The following is a 24789-nucleotide window of genomic DNA, read 5'->3' on the forward strand; positions in this document are numbered from 1 at the left end:
TTTTCTGCATTATGAATTACAAAAATATTCTCAGAGCCCCCGTAGTCAGGACAGCTTCATATGAAATGTATTTCATATTTCCGTGCCAGTGTTATACTGCAATACCTATCTTCGGGATGCTCTTGGCACAATAACACAGAATCATTACTGTATAATGCACAGTAAGATTATACACAACCTAGATAATACTGGTGTTATGTGTTCAAAGTCCCTGTATAATTTGCTTTCCATTGTACGATAGTACACAATATGTTAAAAATGAATAGAATATGGGATAAAACAATAATAATAAACTCTCTTTTTAACCATGTATTCACATAACGACAAGAAAAAGAGTCAGTGCTTAAAGTTAAATAATACTTTGAAAATTCTGTGATGTTACAATAAAACTGTTGCACTGTTTGCATTAAATTGCTGAAGATGTTAAAGGGACATTATAGTCACCAAAACAACTTTTGATTAATTAAGCAGTATTTGTGTATAGAACATGCTTCTGAAGTCTCACTTCTCAATTCTCAGTCACTTCCTCATGTCCTGCCTAGACCTATTCCAAATGCCCTGGAAATTTAATGATATAGGGACATGCAACCCTTGTATGGACCTCAGATCTGCCCACTCAGAGACTCTAAACATTTTTCCCACAGCTGAATTTGTGAACTATATTGGTTGGTAATATTACAAAAGCCTTGAAAAAGGCTCTGAAAAGCCAAAACATTGCCCAGTTAATGGAATAAATGTATCCTGTAGAACATTCCTAAGTTATCCAGATATTCCCTTTTGTAATCACGTAATGGATTCTACTTTTTCCCAACCCTACTTTATACTTAAGTGGCAGACAAAGTTAAGAGAGCTTCTCTAGATCCTGATGACTGGACAAATATACCATTCTTCTACATACCTCTGAATAATTCACAAGGATAGATACTATAGACACTTTAATTTTAGGGGTGTGAGTGGGGTGTAGTCAGGGGGCAGGGATGTTCTGAGAAATTGTAGTTTACTTAATAATAATTGATGCAATTAAAAATTAATTTATAACTCAAAAAATGTATCAGGCGTAAAATCAAAGAATACTGTGTTCCTGTTAAAAAGGATATTGGAAAAGAAAGACACTTGAGTAGTATGATTATAAAGCATGCAGACCATATCTAGATAACTAATTTGAAGAGTATGTATACTCTTCTTAATAGGTCTCTCCCTGGAACTATGCAAACCTGCTAGTAAATTACCCTATAAAATCTGTAAAGCAGAAAGACTATGCATAGCAACATGCTGAAAAGTAGCCCCATACACAAATATATTCTAAAGTTTTCACTATTAAGATAATTTTTTTCAATTTGACCATTGTTATTGTTTTATTGGGGGTACAGAAAAGAAAAGAGGTAGGAGCAGTGGGGAAAACTCAAAAGCATAACAGTTTAAGTACATTTTCTTGTCGCACACAACGTTCTTAACTCGGCATATCTGGCTGTGATGTCATGTCTGCTATGTCTGGACCTTGGAAACATACATGCACTTAGACTAACGTGTGTTATCAATCTTTATGAACAATACGGTAATAACAGTGTAACCAAGTGGGCAACAGATTTGTGGGATGGCCGTGTCCCCTATGAGCATCATCTCCATTGTCTTGAGTCCTGTAGCATCTAAGGATAGTATCTACTAGTCCTTGGCCAACCTTCGAGGTCTCCAGACTTGCCTCTTCCCTACTTTTGTGTTCACATAGATTTTAATTTTTTTTTACATTTTATTGTAATGATGGATTTTTAGATTCCCATCTAGTTATGGCTTCACCCAAGTGTTTTCCGTGGCGTAAGTATTTATGTGCCATTGATTCATACTTCCAGTTTGTAGAGACTTGGGTGAGTAGTGCTTCCTGTGTTGGAGTTAGGAGTGATTTCCATGCTCTGGCAATCAGCAGCACAGCTGCTGCCAGCAGCTGGAATGTAATATTTTTTCTACCTTCATTTTGGATGGTGGGAACATAAAAAGTAACCATAATTCTGGGGTCAGTTTGAAAGGATGTCCCATTATTTTTGTGGTCACCTCCCCAACTCTCTCTCAGTAATGTTTGATGGCTGGACATAACCACCAAATGCGGGTCATCGTCCCCACCGCCCCCTGGCATCTTCAGCACCTATCAGAGGACCCTGGGATCCTTGCTAGCTTCTCCGGTACCATGTACCATCTATATTGAAGCTTTCGTATAATTTCAATATGAGAGGCATAGGTTGTGTTGCCTTTGTGTGCCAAATATGCTTTCTTACAAGACTCTTGTCTTAGGGGGACTCCAAGTTCTACCTACCATGCTCTATTTAATTGAGCCACTTAACAGGCCATATATTTTGGATAAAAAAGTTTTGTGGTGGAGTGTTTGAGTGACGCAATTTATCTAGGATCGTAATGCCTGGGTGGTGTAATTCAATGTGTTCCTTTGATTGGAATGATTTTAGCTGGAGGTAGGAGAATATGGCTTTGTTAGGTAGTAGGAAAGAGGTTTGTATGTCTAGGAATGTCATCAATTTCCCCTCTTTGTAGATATGGCCTTGTTGCCTACTGCACTCTTGGTGTCATATAGTGTGATTAAAGGTTGGGATGCCCATCACGAGGCTTTGAAGCAGGGTGTCTAGTGTCATGGATCCGACCATGCCAAAAGTGCCCCTCATCTCGCCCAATTCTCGTAATGTCAAGGCCATTGTGGGGAGCGTGTTAGTGAAAGTAGAGCCAGAACAGGTGGAGCGGGCTATCCCTGTCCACCCAGTGTAACTCCACCTTTGTCTATTGTGGGGTCTGCAGTGGAGTGCATGGTTGCCACTTTCGCAAGCTGAGCAGCTTTGTAGTATAAGGTGATATTTGGCAGACCTAGTCCTCCATCTCGTGTATGATTTTGTAAAAGTTTTTTTTTTTTTTTGAATAAGCGTTGTATAGTGCTAAAGTAATGTTTCAAGAGTGTTATTGGCAGCCATCTCAGGAAGTATTGGAATCTCGGAAGCAATGACATCTTCACGGGCGCCAGTCTAGATTCTTGAAGTTATTTGGAATTTTTATTCCTGGGAACGCCAAATAATCCATTCTCCAGTCGAATGTGAATGAGGTTTTCTATCTGTCCATGAAGTCTGGCGGCACACCAAAACCCATGGCTTGCGTATTCAATACATTAAGCTTGTAGTAAGAGTGTATACCATACTCCCGGATCGCTGACATAAGATTGGAAGGGAAATCTGTGGTTGTGTAAGTGTGAGTGGGACATCGTTCACAAATAAATTGGTTTTGTATTCTGTGTCTCCCACCACTACACCGTGTATGTAGAGGGGTGTTTTCTTATGATCGCTGCTTGGGATTCCAGTGCTAATAAATAGAGTAGAGGGAATAGAGGGCAGCTCTGGCGAGTGTTGTTCGTAATGGGGAATGGTTTGGAGACTAATCCTGAGTTTAGGACATGTGCCATCGGCAGGTTGTATAAGGCCCTGACCGCCGCAATGAATCCTTCAGGTAACCCAACGTTATTGTGAACTGCTTCCAAAAACCTCCAGCTCAAGCAGTCAAAGGCCTAATCGGCATCCCTTGTTTAAACGTTTTGTGCTATAAGTGATGTCAAGTACCTTCCTAGTGTTGTCTCCCCCTTGCCTGCCCTTGGTCATTGTGAATAATGCTTGGAAGGATTTGGCATAGGCAGTTTGCATATATTTTCGCAAAAGTTTTGCGTCTGTGTTCAAAAAAGAAATTGGTTGAAAATTTTGGTGGAGTGTAGGGGGTTTGCTGGGTTTGGGTAAAGTGATAGTGTGTGCTAGTAACGTCTCTGATGGTAGTCGCTAGTTAGACATAGCTTCATTAAATGCTTTCATTAGGTGGGGCGTCAGAATGTGTTGAAATTTGTTATAATAGCTGCTTTAGCAGCTGATAGTTGATGTATTACCAGTTGTACTTCTGACTCTGTGATCGGTATCATAAGTTCCTGTTGCTCTTGTGGCGTCAGTGTGGGTAGTGAGATTGGGTTTAGATATGTGGTGATATCAAGCGTTTGAGATTGGCTTGTCTGGCCCTCATCGCTATGTTGTATAGCGCCTTATAGTATTCAGCAAAAGTGTTGCTAATTTCCTGAGGCGCTATTACTTTGTGTCCCTCTGGTGTCAGTAAGTATGCTATTTTCTGTGCTGTTTGCCTGACTTTTAGCTGTCATGTTACCAGTTTCCCTGTCTTGTTGCCTTGTGAATATAAGGTGGCTTTTAGTCTTAGAAGTTGGTAACCTGTTTTGTCCAGGGCCTGTTGGTGTATCTTATGTTTTACTTGGGATATTTCTGCTCGCAGCCCCCCAGAAGCAGAAATTTGTTTTTTGTTAGTGAGGTGACTGTTGAAAAGGTCTTGTGCCTTTTTAGCATGAATGCAGTAATGTCTGTAAAAATCATGACCCCTTGATGTGGTGAGGGCATGTTCTTCTTAGTTCTGCTGGCTTTGAGAACTGCCTCCTTAATGTGATAGTAGTGGAGGTGGACCAATACATCTTGTTGTATGTCCGCTGAGATAAACCAGGGTATTGGCACCCTATGGTGGTGGTGGTCTAATAGCAGCATATCTTGTGAAATCTCAGGAATGAGTGTTTTGAATAAGCTTAGTATATAGGCATATAGATCTGCTGGGCCCATAGTCTCAGGAATACCTCATATTTGGAGTTTGTTCCTCCACGCCCTGTCCTCCATGTCCACCATTTTACTCTCCAAGTTGTCATTTTGGATCAGGATCTCTTCTACTTTAGCAGCCAGGCTGTTGTGGGCCTCCGCAATGTCCGCCATCTTGTCTTCCAAGGTCAGAGTTCCGAGTTCTTGTATGTTCGTGCATATTTCTTTTAGGAAGGTTTGCAGCGTTTACTGGATTTTGTCATGCATGGTGTCCTGCATCCGCTGCAGCATCCCTTGTGTGATCAGGGAGGTGGAGAGCGTAGCATCTTGTGAGCAGGCCTGCTCTTCTTCAGCACTATCTTGTGTCTCATCCTGCGTGGGAGCTGGCTTCGGAATCTAGTTTTTCACATCAAAAATGAGTTTTTCTCCCCCCTGTCGGTGTATTTTATCCCCCCTGTGCTTGTATTGAGACTTCGTGGCTAAGTAGTCTCAGCTTTGCGGGTCTCTCGTAAACCTGATAATTAAGCCGTGGTCGAATGGAGCTACGCTGGCATGCAACCGTTCTCTTCAACCACCATGAAGATTTTGAATGTCTCTATTACAACCTTTACAAAAGTGCGGACATTGTTGCGTATGGCAAATTGACATAAGTCCCAATATATATAATTTTCCTATAAGTACATTTAATGTTTTCCTTCATTCCTCACTTTTATAGTGGTTCTGGTCTCCTCCTAAGGTCTTTCCATATTGGTTGCTTCATCTAAGTGTTGCTTCTAAGTGTGTGTGGTTGGAGATATTCTGGAGATAACCTGGAGGTAATCTGAGGTATTCAGGAGGATAAATAAAAAGTTAAGATTCGTTTGATTTAAATTATTTACCTCATTGGAATGGCAGACTTAGTTCAGTGTAATAGTTTCTATGCATTTGTTTCAAATTCCACTTTTTGGAGGTTTGGTTGTTGTCTAATCTGTAGACAGTTCTCTATCTTGCGGCAGGAGATTGTATTTTTGAAGTCTGAGATTTGTAAATTACCTGGTAAACAAACTCAGGCTGGAACTGCTGCAAAGCCACTGCCGCAGAGACATAATAGGAATGGCAGATGGATCACTGTAGGATCTGGTAGACTTAGAGTTGTGGATAAAAAGCATATTGCACAGTCTGTTGCTCTACATAATTCATTTTCTGCACTTTCAGAGTGTAATGGTATTATGGAGACATGCACTGAGGGTAGTGGTGTTGTGGAGAGAGGCACTTGTCCCCCAAAAAAAGGACAGAAGGTGCCTGTAGCAAGTGTGTTAAAAAATGATAAGCTTAGAGCCATGTCTACAAATGCTCGCAGTTTAGGGAATAAGATCCATGAACTTGTGGCAATAATGGCAACTGATAGTGTAGATTTAGTCGCTGTTAATGAGACATGGTATAATGAGAAAAATGACTGGGACATAGCAATACCAGGGTACTCTTTATATAGAAAAGACAGGGAAGGCAGGAAACGGGGAGGGGTGGCCCTGTATGTGAAGGATAGCATAAAATCTAGCCTAATAAAAGTTAGTGAGGTGAACATAGAGTCCGTTTGGGTTACGTTAGAATTTGGTAATCACACAGTAATTCGTGTAGGTGTGATTTATAGGCCCCCAGGACAAATTGAAGAGTTAGATAATCTACTAGTTGAGGAAATAGCTAAAATGACAATGAAGGGGGAAGTTATCATCATGGGTGACTTTAATCTTCCTGATGTGAATTGGTAAACAAAAATAGCTGCTTGTGCCAGGAGCACACATATTCTAAACTCCCTACTTGGATTGTCTCTAAAACAAGTCATTGAGGAGCCAACTCGTAAAGAGGCCATACTAGATTTAGTGTTAACAAATGGAGATTTGGTATCCGATATTACTGTAGGTGAAAGTTTAGGATCCAGTGACCATCAGTCAGTGTGGTTTAATATAAGAACAGGGACTGAGTCACACCACACAAAAACAAAAGTTTTAGACTTTAGAAAAACAGACTTTTCTAAAATTAGAATGTGTGTAAAGGAGTCATTATCAGACTGGAGCAATTTAAATGGCGTCCAAGAGAAATGGTATTACTTAAAAGTTGCACTACTGAAGGCAACAGAAAATTGCATTAGGCTTGTCAGTAAAAGCAAAAAATTCAAGAAACCACTGTGGTACTCCGCAGATGTGGCCAAAATAGTAAAAAACATAAAGTTAGCACTTAGTAATTATATAAAAAAAACAGAGTGAGAAAGACAGAATGATCTATAAGATTAGGCAGAAAGAGGCTAAGCAAGTTATAAGAGCTTCCAAATCACACAGAAGAGAAAATAGCACAGTCAGTAAAAAAAAGGGGACAAAACATTTTTTAGATACATAAATGAGAAAAGAAAAGTAAAACAAGGATTAGTTAGATTAAAAACAAAAGAAGTAAGGTATGTAGAAGAGGATAAAGGTCTAGCTGACTGCCTCAATGAATATTTTTGTTCGGTATTTACAGATGAAAATGAAGGAGAGGGACCTCAGTTAAGAAAAAGGATAAATGAGTTATTTATTACACGTGAGTTTACAGAGGAAGAGGTTCTATTTCAACTGTCAAAAGTAAAGACAAATAAGTCAATGGGACCTGATGGAATACACCCAAAGCTATTAAAAGAGCTTAGTGGTGTACTAGCAAAACCATTAACAGATTTATTTAACCAATCATTGTTAACAGGAGTAGTCCCAGAAGATTGGAAGTTGGCGAATGTTGTGCCTTTCACAAGAAAGGTAATAGGGAGGAGTCGGGCAACTATAGGCCAGTAAGCCTTACTTCAGTAGTGGGGAAAGTGATGGAAACCATGTTAAAGGATAGGATTGTTGAACATCTAAAAACACATGGATTTCAAGATCAGAGACAACATGGGTTTACTTCAGGGAGATCATGCCAAACTAATCTTATTGATTGGGTATCTAAAATTATAGATCAGAGTGGTGCAGTAGATATTGCTTACCTAGATTTCAGTAAGGCTTTTGACACTATCGCACATAGAAGGCTTATCAATAAACTGTGATCTTTAAGTTTGGATTCCAATATTGTTGACTGGGTAAGGCAGTGGCTGAGTGACAGGCAACAGAGGGTTGTAGTCAATGGAGTATATTCGAAGTTTGGGCTTGTCACCAGTGGGGTACCTCAGGAATTTGTACTTGGACCCATTCTCTTTAATATTTTTATTAGTGATATTGCAGAAGGTCTTGATGGTAAGGTATGTCTTTTTGCTGATGATACTAAGATATGTAACAGGGTTGATGTTCCAGGAGGGATAAGCCAAATGGCTAATGATTTAGGTAAACTAGAAAAATGGTCAGAGTTGTGGCAGCTGACATTTAATGTGGATAAGTGCAAGATAATGCATCTTGGACGTAAAAACCCAAGGTCAGAGTACAGAATATTTGATAGAGTCCTAACCTCAACATCTGAGGAAATGGATTTAGGGGTGATTATTTCTGATGACTTAAAGGTAGGCAGACAATGTAATAGAGCAGCAGGAAATGCTAGCACAATGCTTGGTTGTATAGGGAGAGGTATTAGCAGTAGAAAGAGGGAAGTGCTCATGCCATTGTACAGAACACTGGTGAGACCTCACTTGGAGTATTGTACGCAGTACTGGAGACCGTATCTTCAGAAGGATATTGATACCTTAGAGATAGTTCAGAGAAGGGCTACTAAACTGGTTCATGGATTGCAGGATAAAACTTAGCAGGAAAGGTTAAATGATCTTAACATGTATAGCTTGGAGGAAAGACGAGACTGGGGGGATATGATAGAAACATTTAAATACATAAAGGGAATCAACACAGTATAGGAGGAGATTATAGTTAAAATAAGAAAAACTACCACAACAAGAGGACATAGTCACTGTTAGTAACTGGTATGGAGACTTGCACATATTACACACCAATATGTTGCAAAGCCAACAATAGAAAACCGCTACAAGAAAACAGAAAATCCCCACAAGATCTGTAGAGTCACCAGCAGCCACTAACACTATGCCTCCCAGAGAAGATTGAACATAAGATGATGGAGAATTAAACACATAAGCAGCTGAGTCTTGACAGAGTTATACAAACCAACAACACCCTGCAGACTGGTGACTATGACATTTACTGTTTTACTTTTTTTCTTTTTTTATGTTAATGTTATTTTGATTATTTTACACACACATCGGTTCCATATTTTTTTTTAAATAGTAGTGGCATACCTGATGCTATTCTCTGCTTCCTATACCAGACAACATGGGTCATGTGATAGTTATCTCAATGCATTAGCTACGTATTTTCTGTGGTCAATGATATCCTTTTTAATACCCCTTTTGTCCCTGACCATGCTAAAATATTGATACAGGGATACCGATATTTTTTTTTTTTTAAATAACACCACATTCTGCCCTCCTGGGTGCTTTGATAACCATTTAACTGAAACTAGAGTTGAAATCCCAATGATTACTTACAGTTAAATGTGTACTCTAAAGTTGCTCAGAATGCCTATCCTTTCTAAATACTGACCGCAACTACAATACTGTCTCTGACTAGCAGGGGACTTAATGTGCAGAGAGGCAGTGCTATCTCTTATCAGACTTACAACGACAGGGGCCAGATATTGCCTTGTTGCAAAAGACCCACTTCTCTGAGAGATCGCAACCTTCTCTTCAACAAAAGGTATACCACAGGATATTTTAACACTACGGAGAATGTAAATCAAAAGAAGTCACGATTTTGTTTGCATCATATATACCTTTAATCTCACACATCAAGTAAATGATATCCAAGGCAAATTTATTTTTGTTTAGTGATTGATAAGTTCTCAAAAATACACCTTTGCAAGCATATACACTCCAAATCAAAAACAAGGATTCTTCCATAAAAAAATATTATCCAGATTAGCAGACATTTTCCTGGGGCATACTAATATGTGGGGGATATTTCAACACTTCCCTGGATAAAGTGGGAAGCAGATGTGTGGGTATATCCACTCAATATCCACTCAATCCTCCTAGCAGAGGAGCATGTGTTTAAACTCACTTCTATGGAGAAATGTGATGCATGGAGAAGTATTAACTGAGACATAAACAACTACACCTTCTACTAACAAAAAAAACATACTCCCGCTTAGACTCGATCTTCATTTTGCATAGATACCTACATTTGATGCAGAAAGCAAATATAGGTCCAATTACTTGGATAGACAATGCTCCGATGTATATATAACCCTTGGACAACCTGACCTGTTGACAGGAGGCTTCATATTTGCTTAAGTCTCTCTTTACTAGAACTCCACAGCAGCACATTAACATAGAGAGATAAACACCAAAGACAAAAACATAAGGTATCTATATAAGGCTCCTCCTAAGCCACCATTTCCTCTTTCTTTGCTGCTCTGCATCAGTACAGGTCAGAGTACCACTGCCTCCTGCTTCTAGTGGGTGGCTTTGGGATTTAGTGTGATTTATTTATGATTGTTATGAACTATGCTTGGTTGTGAGATTTATGTGCCTTTCTGGCTCTTTTATTTTCTTTGGGGAATGTTTCCTTTACATTACTGGTAGTTTGCCATGTGTTTATTTATACAGATTACTGGTAGTTTGCCATGTGTTTATTTATACAGATTACTGGTAGTTTGCCATGTGTTTATTTATACAGATTACTGACAGTTTGCCATGTGTTTATTTATACAGATTACTGACAGTTTGCCATGTGTTTATTTATACAGATTACTGACAGTTTGCCATGTGTTTATTTATACAGATTACTGGTAGTTTGCCATGTGTTTAGTTATACAGATTACTGGTAGTTTGCCATGTGTTTAGTTATACAGATTACTGGTAGTTTGCCATGTGTTTAGTTATACAGATTACTGGTAGTTTGCCATGTGTTTAGTTATACAGATTACTGGTAGTTTGCCATGTGTTTAGTTATACAGATTACTGGTAGTTTGCCATGTGTTTAGTTATACAGATGACTGGTAGTTTGCCATGTGTTTATTTATACAGATTACTGACAGTTTGCCATGTGTTTATTTATACAGATTACTGGTAGTTTGCCATGTGTTTATTTATACAGATTACTGGTAGTTTGCCATGTGTTTATTTATACAGATTACTGGTAGTTTGCCATGTGTTTATTTATACAGATTACTGGTAGTTTGCCATGTGTTTATTTATACAGATTACTGGTAGTTTGCCATGTGTTTATTTATACAGATTACTGGTAGTTTGCCATGTGTTTATTTATACAGATTACTGGTAGTTTGCCATGTGTTTTATTTATACAGATTACTGACAGTTTGCCATGTGTTTATTTATACAGATTACTGGTAGATTGCCATGTGTTTATTTATACAGATTACTGACAGTTTGCCATGTGTTTATTTATACAGATTACTGGTAGATTGCCATGTGTTTATTTATACAGATTACTGGTAGATTACCATGTGTTTATTTATACAGATTACTGGTAGATAGCCATGTGTTTATTTATACAGATTACTGGTAGATTACCATGTGTTTATTTATACAGATTACTGGTAGATTACCATGTGTTTATTTATACAGATTACTGGTAGATTACCATGTGTTTATTTCTTTTGTGCCTGTTTTTTCCTTGGGAGTTTTGTTTTACCCTGTTGGCTTTATTGTTTATTCTGTTTCCTCTGGCTTATTGGCCGTGGTGGTCGCCGAGAAGCGGTCTTCTGACCGCTCCCCGTGCCGACCGCCGGGACCGCGGAGAAAGACTCCTGCGGTCCCTCGTGTGTTGCCTTTGATTCCCGCCCGCCGGCTTCGTCCGCCGAGCGGGAATCCCCGTTTTGTTCTTTACCCTGCCCGCGTCCCCGCTCACTCGCTAACACTGTTATCAGAGTGGGGACGGAGCAGGGATCTACACATTTGCCGCGGGAGCCTCCGCTCCCGGTCACCCTCCCCGCGACCGCGTGGTCGGGCAGCGGGTGCGCGGGTCTCCACTGTTTGCCGCGCGTGTCACTGCCTAATTAAAGGTACAGTGACTAGTTGGTCCAGTGTGTTTCCCCATCTCCTGGGCGGTTTGGGGGTGCGTATTTTTTGGTGACAGCTTTCTTTTCTGTCCATGTGAGGCAGCTCTGTGAGCCCTTGCATCATAAATTATGCCCCATATATGAGGGTCGCAGATTCAATCCCCCTCACCTCCCCAAGTAACTAAGCAATAGACTTTAGTTTTCGATTCTTTGCTTGTGTGCTTGCCCTGCATGTTTTTCTATGGACATGGTTTTACGGTTTACTGGTTTTCCTGACTTCCACATGGCACTGCGTGCCTCCGGCTGGTGTCCTTACCCACTTATTGAACTAGGACTGCTCTAATCAAGCCCCAGTTGCCTGATGGAGGTCGCACTGGCGTCCAAAGTCAGGGATTGTGGGTTCAGGCCCCATCTGGGTGGTTGAGCATGGCACTCGTATTTTGTGGCCTAATGGATTAGGCACAACCATATAAAAACTAAAGTGTTTCGCTATCTTGAAGAACCTTGCCTATAAGGATCCAGCTTCGTCTCTACCCTGCACCCTAATAGTCAAGATTCTACTACATGTCTAAAAGGATCTAGGTTTCCGCCTGCATTATACCTCTGGGTCGGTACCGCCCGTACCCTTATACTGGCCTGCCTTGTCTGTGCCCCTTGATTGGCCTGCTTTGTCTGTGCCCCTTGATTGGCCTGCTTTGATGTGGGCGGGCAGGCCTGTGCCCCTTGATTGGCATGCTTTGTCTGTGCCCCTTGATTGGCCTGCTTTGTCTGTGCCCCATGATTGGCCTGCTTTGTCTGTGCCATACTATGCATGCTATTGGACTGGTGGCTCCATACCCTGGATAACGGTTTGTTGAGCCTGCATGCATTATTACTTGCCTCTGCCAACACTAGGGGTGCTGCCCCTTTTGCCTGCTAATGATACCTGTTTTCTAGCTTCGTAGGTATCAAGTATCATAGACTCAGACTTTATGGACGCCTCTGCACAGGAGCAGAATTTGCAGGCTTTACTTAATGCGGCTGTGACCGCATCTGTTGAAAAAGCCCTGGCTAGGGCCCTCCCTCAACCACATACGGACAGGGGTGTGTGTGGAACCCCTCATTTGGCAGAAGACTCAGCTGAGTCAGACTCTCAGGTGCGAGAGCAGGCAAGTGCGCGAACGCGCTATTGAAAGGGTGAAGACCCTGAACCACGCTCCCGGACGGGCAAGACTCCGGCGAAGTGACGTGGTTTGAGGTTGACAACCTCGCCGGCCTGGCGCCACCGCCTATCGGGCGCAGGGGAGGAGGTCTCCTTAACCCCCCCACCTTGGCCGCGCTGGATGTGTGGCGGGCAGGCCAGCCTCCCTCAGATGGAGAAGATGTTTGGGTTGAGGACCTTGGCGAGGGTCCCGGTGGACGCTGGGAAGAGGAAGACGCGCCACCGACTAGGGCCCCCACGACAATGTTGGGGGACGATACCCTTTTGGGCACTACTGGAGAACCTTTGTTAGAGCCTCAATCTATCCGACGCCCCAGGTCCTCGGACTAGTCAATGCCCGACCACTTGGCACAATTCGTGCGCTACTGGGTCCGTAGACCCCTTGGAAGTGAGGCCTGCAAGAAGCTGCAGGCGGAATGCCCCAGACCGGTACTGCCGGACAGGGTGGCGGTTACCCCGGATGTTGGCCCTAACAGACGAGGCCTTCACAGAAGGTAGGGCTCTGGACCCAGCCACCATGAGGGACTGGGCACTTCGTTCCATTTGCCTGCTGGGCAATGCCACTGTGGCCCTTTGCACGGAACCCAGGAAGACGGCACTCTTCCATATGGACAACAAGCTGTCGGATTTGGGAGCCGAAGATGTGGGTCCCCTGGCTAAAGGTCTGCTGTTCAGGGAGCCTTTCGTTGAGGAACTGCAGAAACAGGTTATTCTGTTTACCTCCCGGGATAAAGCGAAGTCTTCGATCAGGAAGGTCTTCCACCCACGGTTACCTTCAGACGTATGGGTCCTTGGGACAGTGCAGAGTTATGTCACAGACTTCCACTCTTCCCCTACACAGGTTGGACGCCCGAGGATCCCCGTCATCACAAGAGGCCAACAGCCCTTGTTGGAGGTGGAAGTTCGAGCTCTGCTAGCCAAGGCGCGGTCCTACAGGCCCCGGATTTGGGGGGTTTCGTCAGCTCGATTTTCTCCTGGTAAGGGAGAAGTCTGTAGAATTCCGTCCAGTGATCAATTTAGGAGAAATGAACGCCTTCGTGGTATACAACCACTTCGAGATGGAGGGCATTCACCTTCTTCGATGACTTCTCTGGCCAGTAGACTGGGTCACGAGACTGGACCTAGAAGACGCTTACCTCTCCATCCCGGTGGACGGGGCCTGTCGCAGTCCCCTCTGGTTCGTATGGAGAGACTCTCCGTACCAATTCCCATGCCTCCCCTTCGGCCTCAGCTCGCCCCCTTGGTGCTTCACCAAGCTCCTGAAACCGGTGGTCACCCAATTCAGATCAGAGGCCGTACGCTGCATCATCTATCTGGACGACTTGCTTATCTTTGCGAGGACCCTGCCGGGCTCAGATTTCGGACGCGCTCTGCGTTTTCCTCGTTGGAATGCCTGGGGTTCGTGGTCATTCTTAAGAAATTGGCCTTGGAGCCTGCGCAGACGGTGAAATTCTTTCTGTTTCGTAGTCGTTGCGCAAGACTGCATTCTCCGCCTGCCTGTGGCGAAGATAACGGCCATTCGGAAGGAGATCAGACGTGTTTTCGACAAGACCGGACTCCCCTCCGGAGGTTGGCTCACGTGGTGGGTCTCCTCTTGGCCTCGATACAGGCTTCTACCTGGGCCCACTACATTACAGGGCCATGCAGCGGCTGAAGGCGCACTCTCTACGCAAGAGACCCTCTTAGGACCAGATGATCTCCCTGGCCTTGGACGTGCAGGCCGAATTGAGCTGGTGCCTCCTGCATATATCCGCCTGGAACAGCAAGGCGATATTCGGGATGACCCTGAACTCTTTCAGGGGTGCCTGGAATGTCGAGGCGTTATCGCAGTTGGCCTTCTCTGGGATTCCTGGGCCTTTGGGATGAGGAGGTGTTATCTCTCAACATGGAGCTCCTGGTGTCGCTGGTGCTTGGAAAGGGATACCGATCCCTTTACGGGTCCTGTATCTAGTGTGCTGAATTTCTTGTCTCATCTCTTTGACCTGGGTCGGTCATATCGCTCGGTTATCGTGGTTAGATCAGCTATCTCGACGGCACATGTCCCGCTTCGAGTTTTTCCCCATCGGCCAGGATCCGCTAGTCTGCAGGCTCCTGCGTGGAATGAGACTGGTGCGTCCTCCGGCGCCCAAGTATTCTTCCCTCTGGGACGTGCGTTTGGTGTTGGCGTTCTTTCGGAATTGGCCTGATAACCAGGACCTTTCTCTTCGCCAGCTTTCAGCGAAATTTGCCCTCTTGTTGTGTCTGGTCTCGTTCAGACGTGTTTCGGATGTCCGGGCCTTCGATGTCGGCGCTTTCTCGTTTTTCTCCAGAGGGGATCTCCGTCAAGGTGCTTAGACGTACCAAGACGGAATCGACGGTTGTATCATGCCCTTACTTCTAGGACTCACCTAAGCTTCGTGTAGCGAAGGCACTGGCGCGATGGATAAGATGTCTTTTGGCTCTGGCGGGCGTGGATGCGACCTTCGGAGCGCTTTTGGTTAGGGGCGCCGCAGCTTCCGGAGCTTTTTGGGCGAGCGCTTCCCTTCAGGACATTTTGCGTTCGGTGGACGGGTCCCGTGTAGAGTTTTTTTGCCTATTTTACTTTAGACCGTCGGAACATGCTTCTTTTGCTTTGCTGTCGGAGCGTTAAAACAGCAAATATGAAGCCTCCTGTCATGCTATAAAATTGTAGATTATACTAGCTTTAGTGTAACTATAATCTTAATTTTATTAATGACAGGAGGCGAATATTTCCCACCCAATTTGATTTCTTCCCCCCCCCCCCTTGTTTTGGATGGATTGCATTGATTGTATTTCTGTTGATTTGTCTGATTATCTGGGCTAGGTTGGTTAGTCTGGGGTGATGTTGTGGGAAGTGCATGTTATACTGTATTGACGGTCATTAGTATGGATTTCGTGTCTTTATTCTATCAGTACTGGATCGTGGGATTTATGTTTTATCAGTACATTTCGTTTACTAATCAGTGTTTTCGATTCTGTTTATTTCGTTTCAGTTTAATGGTTCGACTTCAGTTCATAGGATCGGCCGTTTGGCGGGTTAAAGATCAAGTTCATCCATTATCCGTTGGAGTTGGAGTTGGAGTTTTTCCAGATGACATTCATTGTTATGTTGTGAATTTTTCTTTATTTAGTTATTGTCATTGTTGTGTACGTTACGTTGTCGCAGCGTGAAAGAGGAAATGGTGGCTTAGGAGGAGCCTTATATAGATACCTTATGTTTTTGTCTTTGGTGTTTATCTCTCTATGTTAATGTGCTGCTGTGGAGTTCTAGTAAAGAGAGACTTAAGCAAATATTCGCCTCCTGTCATTAATAAAATTAAGATTATAGTTACACTAAAGCTAGTATAATCTACAATTACAAGCTAGGAAGCAATTAGTTCATACTTTCATGATAACCCTCCCACCGACACATCTTTACTAAACATATGGGAGGCCAACAAATGTGTTACGCATGGACTTTTCATTAGAATGAGGTCACAGCTGAAACAAGTAAGGGAGAAAAAACTCTGCTACTAGCAGACAACAACAATCTAGAGACTAAAAAACTCAGAGCACTTACTCAAAAAACGGTGTGTTTTGCTTTTAGAGCATAAAGCAAAGCACACAATTGTCCTTACACAGCACTCCATTTATGGCCATAACCAGGGTAACAAGGCAAGCTCTTAGCGAGGCGTTAAAAAAATACCTACAAAAATAATACATAGCGACTATTAAGGACAACACCTGGCAGACGCACCAACTATTAAGGAGATAGCTCATACCTTTCACTAGAGATGTCTCGAATAGTTCCCGGCGAACATAGCTTGTTCGCGTTCGCCACGGATGACGATCATATGCGATGTTCGGTCCGCCCCCTATTCGTCATCATTGAGTAAACTTTGACCCTGTACCTCACAGTCAGCAGACACATTCCAGCCAATCAGCAGCAGACCCTCCCTCCCAGACCCTCCCACCTCCTGGACAGCATACATTGTAGATTCATTCGGAAGCTGCATTCTTAGTGAGAGGAGGGGCAGTGTAGCTGCTGCTGATTTAATAGGGAAATTGATAGCTAGGCTAGTGTATTCAGTGTCCACTACAGTCCTGAAGCACTCATCTGATCTCTGCTGTAAGGACAGCACCCCAAAAAGCCCTTTTTAGGGCTAGAACATCAGTCTGCTTTTTTTTTTTCTGTGTAATCTAATTGCAGTTGCCTGCCTGCCAGCGTGTGTGTCAGGCTCACAGCGTATACTGTGCCCACTTGCCCAGTGCCACCACTCATATCTGGTGTCACAATAGCTTGCATTTAAAAAAAAACAAAAAACTTTTTTGACTGTAATATAATAGCAGTCAGTTTCCTTCACACGTGTGCATTTCAGGGCCTGCCAGGGCACAGTGTCACACCAGTGCAACTCATATCTGGTGTAACAGTAGTGTACATTTAAAAAAAAAAAAAATTGACTGTAATAGATTGATTAGCAGTTAGTTGTCTGCAAGCGTGTTTGTCAGGCCTACAGCATCTACTCTGCCAACTTCTGCCAGTGCACAGTGCCACTCATATCTGTTGTCACAGTAGCTTGCACACATAGTACCACTAATCGAAAAAAAAATGACAGGCAGGGGAGTTTGGTCTGTCACTGTGAAGCGGGCGTAACCCTTACACTACCTGATCGATACAACATCATACCTGATGTTTTAAAGCACGTTATTCCAAACAATTTAGGAATGTTAGGTGATTTATGCCCTTTATGGATTGAAACCAGACTCTGCATCAACTATGTAATTTTCCATTTGAGTTTTGCCATGGATCCCCCTCCAGCATGCCACAGTCCAGGTGTTGGTCCCCTTGAAACAACTTTTCCATCACTATTGTGGACAGAAAGAGTCCCTGTGGGTTTTAAAATTCGCCTGCCTATTGAAGTCTACGGCGGTTCGCCCGGTTCGCCCGTTTGCGAACATTTGCGGAAATTCGCGTTCGCCGTTCGCGAACGGAATATTTTATGTTCACAACATCTCTACCTTTCACCTTTTCATATCTGGATCCTTCATTATTTGTTCCTTGGACATACAAGCTGAGACTTAACTTGAGGCTACTTGCCGGCTAAGGATTATGCTTTTAGTGCTAACCGATCTGGTGCTTTATCTCCTGCATATGTTTAGGCTTGATAATGTGATAATGTCATATTGGGGCAAAGTGAATTGTGACAAATGTTTGCAACTTTAGAATATGATGTGCATTTGAATGGTTACAGAAATAATTCTGCTATTTGATCATCTTTTTAATCCAAGGTGGCCACCATATAGCTTTGTACTTATTTTTATTATTTAGTTTAATACACTATATAATGTATGTGATATACCTAACATATCTTGAGAGTTTGCATTTTATATATTTTTATAGCTGCCTGTCACTCTATTGGTTATACAGTTATGAAATTACTAGAGCAGTGATGGTTAACCTTTACAAATATGCCTGGACTATAACTTAACACTTGTCATACCTTGTGTCCCGCGCCGTCCGTCCTCTCCTGTTGGACGGTGTGGATCGCTGGCGGGCGTTGCGCGCGCACACCTCCAGGGGCGCGCGCGCATCTGGGAAAGCGTCCGCGGACGTGTGCGCGCGCACAAGGTCCGGCAGGGGTAGCGTTTAAACTACTCTTAAAGAGATAGTAGCCAATTGCTACTACCTATTTTATACCTCCCTCAATTCTGTCCCTGCCTATCAGTATTCACCTTGCCCTATATTAACCTCCTTCTGACATCACTTCCTTGCCCTGTCGTGGTTTATTATAGCCCGAGAGTGCGTTCTGAGTAATTGTCTTTTCTTTGGTTCCTGACTTCGGCTTCTTTATCGGGTATTCTCGTTTCTGGCTCCCTGACCTTGGGTCTGTCTATTCGCTTTCCCGTATCTCTGTATTCCTGACCTTGGCGTGTTTGACTATTCTTATCCCTCATTCCTATGTTAAGCCCGGCCACCTTAAGGTCCGGTAATACGTCTATCTGTGTTCGCCTTTATTGTTCTCTGGTTTGCGTGTTGGGGAGTATTAACCTTGACAACGCTAAATTGTTCTATTACGCTCAAAGATAATGATATGTATGCATCTCATTTGCATAGTAAGGAACTATATTTAATTTTTCTTATTTTTCTTAGAACTGTCCATGATAATTTATTATAACATTCCTTCAAGGTACTACCATTTAAAATAAGCGATAAAGCATCTTAAGAAAAGGTTTGCCAAATAATGTTCTTGTCTATATTTATGGTCTTTTTTTTTTTACAATTTACAGTTATTAACTGCATTCTAGATGGCCAAATCCCTTTGATTTAAATTCACAGGAATCTGCGTGCTTTTACTAGATAAGAGTAATGAAATATCTTGTCATTTGCAGAATAATTGCAAACAATATAAAGTAGGCAACTAATGAGATTTCATTTTTTTTACTCTAATCACTTTATTCTAATGATTTGTTATAAGTGGTATGTCATATTGAATCTGCTTATAGCGGGGGAACACTTCAGAACATTGCTTTTAAAAATTAGTTGATAATGCTAAAATGTTTTTAGAGGTTTGATGTTGTTTTTTCCGTTAAGCTAATTTTAATGCAAACAGGACAGACCAGGTATTCTTCCCTTCATAGCTTATCTTAAGTAACATCATGGGATCTAATTTATCAAGCTGAGCCTTAGCCAAATTAAGCAGATACAAAAACTGCATAGGCTTGCACTCTCATAATTAAACATGGTTTCCTTTTAATGTATCATATTATAAGTACTTCTCACATTATCTGCCATTGTGTTTTAATAGACATGTAATTGCTTACTTTGTTACCATCATCATGGGAAGCACAATTCTTTTTTAACCAAAAACAGAAGAATAGCATATCTAGCAGATTGTATTCCTCTTCTGAATATTGCTGCTATATTGAGTCAAATTGAAATTTGTGAAAATGTTTATTTTTCTTGTAGTCATAATCAACCCTGGGGAATCATAGCTTCTACACATCCACCTATAAATGTTCTTGCACAAATGGTTCAAGTAGTAAAACTGATGGTAACTCCCACTGGGTATAGGACCTAGGCTCTGTGTTTTATCACAGGTAGGATATATGCTTAGAAGATATATGCTTAAATTGATGAAGGTTGATCTAAATATTGTACACAAAAAAAGAAAATATTTCTGTATACAGAAAGAACTGGTAAGTTTAAGAACCTAAAGCCCATTTTATAACATGTCATGCGTCTTAACTGTTGGATTACATCATATTTAAATCTCACTAGTCTGTGTACTTTTTATTTACATAGACTAACTGCTTGATGACTCGATGTTATACTAGGATACTATGATATACACAGGTTTTTTTTTTTTAATTAATATATGCATTCATGAACCTTTAAAGTTGTACTATACCATCCGAAGGAGGTAAAGTAAGTTGTTGTGTTTACCTTTTTAATAACTTTGTAGACGTCCATGCTGCTATTTCTGTTATACAAACAAATTATCTATCTGAATTTTAATATCAGAATTATTTTCAGTCCCCCACAAAACCTCTTTCTGTCCAGGTGACCTTGATTTCTTATTTCCTGAAATGAATTCCTTTGGTATATCTGATGAATTCTCTGTCTCTCTTCTGGCACTCCTGTACCCATTTTTAGGTATTCTCATACATTAGGAAGTGTTAAGATGTGATCTTCATTAAATCATTTTGATTATCCTTTTGAAACTGTTTGTAATGTCTTGCATTTTAGCTGGATACTCCGTGTTATTGTTAGACTTGTTTTTCTAAGTAATATGCAGGAAAACCTGGTTTACCAAAAACAATACTAAAAACAAATAAGGTGCGCTGTGTCTTTAAGACGTGTACTTAGTAAAATATATAAAATCTTTGTATAACTGTTATTTGCTAAAGTGCATATATCTTAAAGTGAAAAATAAATGTGCACCAGTGCAATAAATAGATAACAATAAAGTGCTGCAGTTGTTATGGTACTTTTTAGCAGTAAACCAAAATGTTTAAATGTCTATCTGTTCCTGTCCAAATCAATAAAATTAAATTGCGTATATACGCTGAAGTAATTAAGTCTGACACACAAGGTTCAGGTTAAAATAACTTCGAGAAAATTTATTGGCAAGTGATTAAAAAGCGGACGCGCAGGTCCTTTTAAGAGACATTTTACGTCATCATTGATTATTAGAATATCAGCAAATAAACATCATTAATTGGATTAATTGTTAAGTGTCGGGATTAGTGTCCACCTATCAATATTATTAATTGGCTCAAAAACTAAGTGGTTAGTCCCGTGTCCACCCACCAAGAGGTGGGATTGTTCTGGACACGGGTGGGGGACAAGGGGTCTTGAGCGTCATTTTACACGGTCGGTGATCTCAGGCCTCGTGGCCAGGTGCAAGGTCTCTTATGAATAGAACATTTCATTACTACTGTGTTCTCATGGCCTTCAAATTATACTATGTTGCAAATCTAAGGAAAAGTCAGCAATTCCTGTGTTAATCATGTCTTTATAGAAAATACAGTCTTTGTCTATTGTATTAGATGTGCTGGGAAATTCTGTCATGTAAGGTAGTTTTAAAATGAACAAGTTAGGTTATGAGGACAAAATGGAGGATTGAAGAAGTCAGGTTAGGAGGACAAAATGGAGGATTGTCACAGTATAAAGTTAAAATGGAGTTAGTGCAATAATTGAATACACGTACAATAAGGATTTTTAAATAATCCCACATCAGTCCCCCCTATGAAATGTTAGATTCTAAGAGATAAAACTTTATTAAGTTAGTACCAGGAAGACGTGTTAACCCAAAGGCACAGAAACCCCGTGGCCGCTAGCTAGGTGTTAATGCAAAGTGCAAGACTGTCCCTAGATCTGACCCTGATAGGCTGACTCATCCGTCAGTATGGCTCTCGAACACTTCACACCCATGGGTGTCCCATGGCGGCTAACCCACCACTTCTCCACACGGGGCCTTTACCATTCACTGACAGATGCTGTCCCTAAGCTAGTCCCTTCCTAGAATTCCTGCACTTTATCAACAAAAGGGATTGTTTGCAGCGGCAGACAGGGTGAGTTGATGTCTTGGAAATCTTGGTCATCAACTTCGAGATGGGTGAAAGTGGGTGCCGCTTGGTCAACAGTCTTCATGAGGGATTTTCTCAGACATGGGAGGATACAACAGAAGAGAAGAGCAAAGATAAAAAGAAAAATTAGTATAGCCATACCAATATGCATTAAAGCCTTTTGCCATCCTGTCATCCAACCAAACCATCTTTCCCAGGGATCTTGTATCCCAGAATTCCTTTTAAACTCTATAGACAGGTCATTTAATTTCTCTATGGCTAATGTAACTTTACCATTAGGGCCTGTGTTTTCTGGGATATAGGTACAACATGTCAAGGTGTCGGGCAAAATTTTACAAACCCCTCCTTTTTCGGCTAAGATCATATCTAGGGCCATTCTATTCTGAAAAGCCATTTGGGATGTGGCCTGCAATTGTTCGGCCAATCCCTGGAGGGCGTCTTTGGTATAATTAACAAAACGCTGTTGATTATAATAAATGTAATTTATCCAATTTAAATTCTTGTTTGTGGTAACTATGGCAAAAAGTGATTCAAATCCTGCAGCAACTTCATCTCTTGCTTTAAATTCATTGGGCACCCCCCTAGGCACCCCAATGGCATCAATATAAACATGAGGATCAAAACTTCCTTTTACTGGGGCTTCACGCTTAACCTTAGTGTGCCTGGACTCATGGGTGACGAGGTGTGTATCAGAGATGATATGTATAGGCATAATAGCTTTGGCCAAAGTACACTCCCCCACCACTCCTTGTCCATTCTGGATCTTAGCTGTAAATCCCCACACAACCAGTAGATGTCCCCTAATGACCTGGTGTGAAACTGCAACAAGTTCATAGAGACACTCCTGTAGGTAGCACAATACCCCTTAGAGAAGTTACCCAAGAATTTACCAATTCCATCATAATTAGCATAACAAGTGTAATTACCTTTATACACGGTAATACCATCTGGGGGTTTGACATCCTTGGTTAGGAGAGGATACTCCATTGTCCATGCAATACATATGGACCTGTTAAAATCATAGTGATAGGCAAAAAGGCTTAAAACCCATTCCTCTATATCTACTGGCAGGATTAGAGGTACAGTACCCAGGTGAGGCCGGGCACCACCACACACATAGCATGCAGTCTTATTATGCTTATTAGCATTATATTTCATCCATTCTAACCATAAATTTACATCATTTAAACCTGTTTCAGCGGCCATGGTATCTTCGAAGGTGGGGTTAGCAATGGCCATCATGTCTTGAAAGGTCTGGATATGAGGTTTTAATGGGTTAGGGACCATATGGGTGGCCCCTTGCCACTCAGAAGAGTTGCACATATCTTTTAGGAAGAAATGCCCTAATTTACGGTAGGAACCCTTTTTCCAATACATTCCCATCACATACTGGTCTGCATCCGTTGGGCTTGGATGCTCAATGTTAAGGATTAATTTCATTGGTGTACCTCCCCCAGGCTTTCTCAAAGTCATTCTCTGGAGAAGGGATCTACCTTGATCATCTACTTTAGATAAGGCACTTTTTGGTTTGTAACCCCAGGCAGGCCCGGCATTCCATCCCGCCGCCCCCCAATGGTTACAATTGTGCCCCCATTGCTTGTCAACTACACAAACATATGGGTCTTTTGAATGAGGGATATCTCTGTAAATACTCTGGATTTGTGATGTGGGGAACGGGCATTCTACAATATCACAATAGTCAAAGGTGTAAGTAGCCACATGGGTGCATGATGAATTATACCAGAAGGTATACCCACTAATATCTTTGGTGATGGCTACTTGTTGGGCCTTCATGAGGCTAATTAAGGAGAAGGTGTACCAGAGGTACATGCTTGTGCGGTATCTGCTTCCTCGGGGGCTGGAGATTTCTTGCAGTGGGAAGCGTGGATCCAATTTGGCCTACCGGCCAGTTTGACGGAAGTTGCGGTAATCAGGAGAACTTGGAATGGACCGTCAAATCTTGGTTCCAGGGTATTTCTCCGCACAAACTTCTTGACCAGAACCCAATCTCCGGGAAGCAGGTTATGGGTACCTGTATCCAATTCGGGATCTGGAATTGAAGAGAAAACTTGGGCATGTATTTTGTTTAAGGCACTTGCAAGTTCAGTTACATAATCTACTAAAACATCTGATTGGAGCTGTAACTGCTGCGGATAATAACAACCTAGTCTGGGTGCTGTCCCAAATAGAATCTCATATGGGGACAGTGAATGCTTCCCTCTAGGTGTGTGCCTAACACTAAATAAAGCTATTGACAGGCTTTCTGGCCAGGGCATTTTCGTTTCTTGTGACATTTTTAACATTCTGGCTTTTAGAGTGCCATTCATGCGCTCTACTTTACCACTACTTTGTGGGTGGTAAGGGGTGTGGAAGGCTAGGGTCACCCCTAGAGCAGTCCAAATTTCTTTAGTCACTGTTGCTGTAAAGGCTGGGCCTTGATCACTTTCAATGACTTCTGGGAGTCCGAACCTACATACTATCTCTGTAAGTAGGCGTCTTGCGGTTGTTTTTGCAGTGATATTGGCCACTGGGTAGGCCTCTGGCCATCCTGAGAACATGTCCACTATGACTAGTGCATATTCATGGGGCCCACTCTTGGGCATTTGGATGTGATCAATTTGAATTCGCTGGAAGGGGTACATGGGCTTTGCCAGGTGTTTTGCAGGCACCTTGATTGGTCTTCCTGGATTGCATTTTGCACAAATGACACAGGCCTTACAGAAGCTGCTGATCAATGTTGTGATTCCGGGTGCTTCATAATACTTCTGTATGAGGGCGGCCATCAATTCTTTTGACAGGTGTGCAGGCCCATGTGCCCATTGGACAACTGCTGGATATAAATTTTTTGGAAGACAAAATTTGAAGTTGTTGTAATATACTCCGTCC

This window comes from Pelobates fuscus, chromosome 2, assembly GCF_036172605.1.
Source record: "Pelobates fuscus isolate aPelFus1 chromosome 2, aPelFus1.pri, whole genome shotgun sequence".
In the NCBI taxonomy this organism is placed as follows: Eukaryota; Metazoa; Chordata; class Amphibia; order Anura; family Pelobatidae; genus Pelobates; species Pelobates fuscus.